The 5,574-nt window shown below is 45.8% G+C and overlaps 1 pseudogene; it reads right to left on the bottom strand.

The window, feature by feature from the left end:
• Window positions 1-3,840: 3,840 nt before the first annotated feature.
• On the bottom strand, window positions 3,841-4,272 carry LOC124521637 (serum amyloid P-component-like; annotated as a pseudogene).
• Window positions 4,273-5,574: the final 1,302 nt, after the last annotated feature.

The following is a 5,574-nucleotide window of genomic DNA, read 5'->3' as shown; positions in this document are numbered from 1 at the left end:
AGTGCACCCAGACCAACACCCTGACCTCATGAGAGACAGAGATAGAACCACCCAGCGAAGCCACCCCCAGTGTCCTGAGCCACAGAAACCACACGAGATAATGTGTGCTGTTTCAAGCTGATAGAAGTTTGGGGGCCATGCATCATTAGATGGCTAGTGTGCCATGTTTGAGTTTTGATGTTAGACTAGGCTTACAAATTGTTTAAGTTTTCCAGATCCCCATACTCTCTTTTGGGGGCATGACACATTACCCCCCACGCCCTTCTTACACTGGATCATACCAATCTAAAAACAGAACGGGTGGCTCAGTCAGTTAAGTGTCCAACTCTTGATTTCAGCTCAGGTCATGATCTCACGATCCATGGGTTCAAGCCCCGCATCAGGCTCTGCGCTGACAGCGGGGAGCCTGCTTGGGATTCTCTCTGTCTCCCTCTCTTTCTCTGCCCCTCCCCTGCTTGCTCTCTCTCAAAAGAAATAAAAATAAATACACAAAAAAATAATTTTAAAAACAGAATGGAGATGGGGTGGGAGGAGAGGTCTTTCCCTTTGCTCACTCACTAAGCTTTGATTAACCAGACACCTCACGCTGGTAAGCTGTGCACCAAGCTTGATGGCAAGAGGGTTTTTGTTTTAAATAACATCCCTCAAAGCATAGAAGACAAATGGATTTCTAGGATACCGATGCTCAGGAGTTACACTAAGAGGCAGTCACCGTGAACAGGATGGTAGAACAGGTCTGTTGGACCCTGAGGCCATATCATCCAGGGCTTCTCTTCTGTGGTCTTTGTTTTATTCTACAACAATTTGTTGGCTTTTCCTTTCAAGCCACAAAAGTAGTAACTACTTTTTGCAACAATAGGACTGTCAGTGTAACAAGAAAAAGCCAACGATCTTCCTCTTTTCCCCCATTCCCAAAACAATCAATGTTAATGTCTTGTTCTGTATCCTCTTACCCCCCACTCTACGTTTACGAACAGATATAAAGGCACGTGTTTTCCTTTATTTTTTCCTGAGACCACACGCATTACCCAATATGCATTTTCTCAATTTAAATACACGTGTTGGGGCACCTCAGTTAAGTGTCTGACTCTTGATTTTGGCTCAAGTCATGATCTCATAGTTTGTGACTTTGAGCCCCACCTCGGACTCTATGCTGACAGTGTGGAGCCTGCTTGGGATTCTCTCTCTCCCTCTCTCTTTGTCCCTCCTGCATGAGCCCCCTAAATAAGCTTAAAAAAAAAAGAAAACATAAGTGTCATTTCATACGAACAGATCAAGCTCGCTGTTTTGCATAGCAGCATCATAATCCATAGTATGATGAACTGTAATTTACCCAACCATTCCACTGATTAAAAATATTAATGATTAAAATGCAATAGAAACATCTTTTCACATATATTTTTAACCCACCGAGACCTATGTGTTTAGACCTTATTCCTCAGTGACTTATGAGCCAAATGGGTACATTTTTTTAAGTTTCATAATTGTGTTCCAGCTAATCGTTAAAATGTCTTGTAGCCTTTCACAGTTGTGCCAACAGAATATAATTAGCCATTTTTCCATCTTGACAGGAGCTACAAAGTTCTGCAGGCTTGGAGTGAAAACGGTCCCCCGATACCCTCGCCTTACCTGTCCTCGCTGGTCACACTAAGTGTCTATTCCTGTGTTTGGGGGACATTGGTCTTTCTTTTTTGTCTTCACAAGCTTTTCTGAGGGAGAGAAAATGGGTGTTCTGTTTTTGCGTTTTTTCTTTTTTAAATTAATAGGCTTTAGTTTTTAGAGCAGTTTTAGGTTTACAGCAAAGTCGAGCCGACAGTAGGAAAAGTCCCCATGTCCCCTCCCCCATCAGCATCTGTTCTCGTCCATGAACCAACACTGATATATCATTATCCGCCAAAGGCAATGGTTTTAGAGTTTTGTACACAAAATGCTGACAAACTTATAATGTGATCCACCATTACACAGAATCATACAAAATCGTTTCCCTGCCCTAAATAAAATCACCTGTGCCCCACCTACTACTATCTGCCTCATAACCCCTGAGGTTGGGGGGCGGATGTTATACTTAAGTCCTCTAACACAATTTTTATTGATTGATTGATTGATTGATTGATTGACTTTTAACATGAAATTTATTGTCAAACTGGTTTCCATGCAACACCCAGTGCTCATCCCAACAGGCGCCCTCCTCAATGCCCACCCCCCATCAACCCTCAGTTTATTCTCAGTTTTTAAGAGTCTCTTATGGTTTGGCTCCCTCCCTCTCTGACTTTTTTTTCCTTCCCCTCCCCCCATGGGTTTCTGTTAAGTTTCTCAGGATCTGCATAAGAGTGAAAACATAGGGTATCTGTCTTTCTCTGTATGACTTGTTTCGCTTAGCGTAACACTCTCCGGTTCCATCCACGTTGCTACAAAGGGCCAGATTTCATTCTTTCTCATTGCCAAGTAGTATCCCATTGCCCTAACACAGTTTTTAAAGAAAGGGTCTTTCTGAAACAGGTACATGTGGAAGTCCAACCCGCTGGATTGGGAAACACAGCCAGGACAGAGGTCTGTGTGCCTGAGTCCTCCTGGGTCACCCGGCATGTGGTGCTGGTGACAGAAGCAAAGCCAAACAGGGCGGTAGCCAAGTTCTAAGGGGGGGCCGGAGCTGTCTGCAGGCCCATAATTGGGACCACAGTCACGGTCAGCCCTGTGAGGAAGAGCCTACCTTCTCAAAACGGTTCTCCTTGGCCTTGGACTACACTGGGGTCTCACAGTGTCCTCCCTGGATCTCAGAGCTCCCACAAAGGTGCTTTTGTGGGAGGTTGGATGCCAAATTGTTGATGTTGAGTAGGGGGGTCTTATTCAGTCTTCTTGCATATGTCACCCTCTCCAACCAATTTTATTTTAAGTTTATTTCTAGAAGGAGGGGGGAAGCAAGGGGAGAGAGAGTGAGAGAACAAACATGAGCAGGAGAGGGGCAGAGAAAGGATAGGGAGGATCCCAAGCAGGCTCCGCACTGTCAGCACAGAACCCGATGCAGGGCTCGAACTCACAAACTGCAAGACGATGACCTGAGCTGAAGCCAAGAGTCGGAGGCTCCACTGAATGCACCACCCAGGCACCCCCTCCCCAACAAATTTTATACAAGTGTGACCGGATACCAAAATCTGAAAGGGACAGCAGCAATATTTAAGACTGGTAATCTCAAAATCATGTTGGATTTATTCCAGGAATGCAAGATGGGGTTGACACATCAAAATCAATTTATTTCACAGTTGTAGAAAGGAGAAGGAAAACTATCATCTCAGTGGACTCAGACAAAGCCATTCATGAAATTTAGCACCCAATCCTGATGAAATTTAGCAACCTGGAATCACGTGAGAATACTGAAAACCTACTGTAGAGCACAGGTTATGTGACATCATTCTGGCTGTTCCAAATATATGCCGGTTTACTCCTCAATTCTCTTTTGCTTGGGGCAATAAATATCTGTTTAAGGAAGAGCTTAATAACTATACATGAAAGCCCTCTGTTTAGAAAAAAAAGCATTTCATAATCTCAACAAGGCATTTAGGAAATTAACAGTTCAATGGGCAACTGAAAACACAAGCAATGCGAAAGTCATATTAGAAACATAAGGACGAGATCCTAGCAACAATGCCATTCAAATGCCACTCATAGCTGTTTCCCAGTTTGTGCGTGGGGCTCTGTGACACAAAATACGTGACCCTTAGTTCAAAGATAGACTCTTTTCTACTGCCCTCAAATATCAGGACTGGAAAAGTAGCTCTCACATGCAACAGATACAGAATCTCAGAGAGTCAAATCTAATCACTTCCACCCAGAACAGCCGTTCTAGAACCCATTCTCATAGGAATCCTACTCCTGTCCCAGGACAGTCTTGGGATGAGCCCTTCCTAAGTGTCTCTGCCACAGACCCTTCCTCACCAAGGCCTTCCCACCAACCCAGAGCCCACCGATGCCCCAGGAGGGCCCTCAACGCCAGCACTTGTGAGCACTGAGTGGTTGAGTCTCTGCTGACTTTGGAGGCCATACTGTAGCCCCATTCTATAAATTGTATGCTCCAATCACAGGCCTAGTGAGAACCAATTCACTGTCCTCGCTCTAAGTACTAGAGAAAAGGGGGCTGCCATTAAGGGAGGAGTCCATGAAGGCTCCACAGCAAAGAATACAATTCTGCAGAAGCTTCTCCAGCTATACAACCAAGCTCACGTGGCAAGTAGTAGCTTCTCTAGAGGGCAAAAACCTCTGCTCACGGTTGTCCATGAAAAAGCAGAAAAATATTTACCCAAGAACTTATCAGGCAGGAAAAGACCAGATGGAACTTTTTTTTTTTTCAGCAATCACCTTTCCCTCCTTTTACTGAGTGTCCTCCTGCCCACCCCACTGCCTCTCCTGACTCAGCAAAGCCTATGGCCAACAGCAGCGTGCACACACACAGCACAACACAAAGTGTGAAGTTTCTCACCAGCCCGTAGGAGCTTCGGTCCCAGCGTTCAGGCCTTCCAGGGTTTACATACACGGAATGGGAGGGAGAGGGGCTGCAGAATTACCAATCAGTGAATGACTTTTCATTTCTGCACACGGGTGCCGAAAGTCTGAACCTCAGAAAGGGAGGAGAGGAATGACCCTTGGCCGAGAAATCAATGGTAGTTAATAATTAAAGACCAGTTACCACATGCATTCCAACCTCTGTGGCCCAGATCTCAGTAACGAGAGGACTCAGAATCAACTGAAAGCATTTAAGTCCAGGAATTGCCACAATAGAGGAGGGATGGATACAGCTAACTGCTCAGTGTCCCAGGAGCCCGAGCCTGGAGGTCCTCGTTTGACTCTCAAAGGAAAGCTCTGTCCAACCTTCTATGGTCACTGCCAGGTTCTCTTTAGCCATGGGAAATTCTTCCTTGAACTCTGGTCTGTGGACCAGACTTCTAGAGCATGGATGTTTACTTCTCTTATCCTGCTTAGAACAGTCATTCCCCAGGACAATGTCCTCCTCCTTCCTCCCTCCCTTCCCTCCTCCCTCCCTCCCTCCTTTCCTTTCTTCCTTCCTGCCTTCCTCTCTCCCTCCCTCCCTGCCTGCCTTCCTTCCGGGTGCTGAGTACCCACTGCATATCTAAGCATTGCTAGGGAGAGGTAGACACAAAGAAACATACAATTCCAGAAGCTTACAGTTCCCCTGTCACCCTAAGTTAAAAAGGTCCCTTTTAAAGCTCCTGTCATGCCCTTCATTGCCCTCAGTCCCATCTCATTAGTCTTTACACACATGCAAGAACCTCTCCCTCTTTTTCTAAGAGTTAAAACATTGGATTCAGGGCCTTTTTGCTCTTTGCCAAGCTCATTGGGCATCACTGGCTGTGAATTCTGCTTCATCCACAGATAAACTGCAGTGCTGAGGACTTGGGATACACTGGACACTCAGAGTAGAAATGGCTAACGTCCAGGGGCACCTGGGTGGCTCAGGCAGTTGAGTGTCTCACTTTGGCTCAGGTCATAATCTCATGGTTCATGGGTTCGAGCCCCGTGTTGGGCTCTGTGCTGACAGCTCGGAGCCTGGAGCCTACTTCG

Source organism: Lynx rufus, unplaced genomic scaffold, assembly GCF_022079265.1.
Source record: "Lynx rufus isolate CCGP_SWC_20201006 ecotype Redwood Valley unplaced genomic scaffold, mLynRuf1.p SCAF_31, whole genome shotgun sequence".
Lineage (NCBI taxonomy): Eukaryota > Metazoa > Chordata > Mammalia > Carnivora > Felidae > Lynx > Lynx rufus.
The sequence above is the reverse complement of the archived record's forward strand: the minus strand, read 5'-3'. Positions and strand labels throughout refer to the sequence as shown.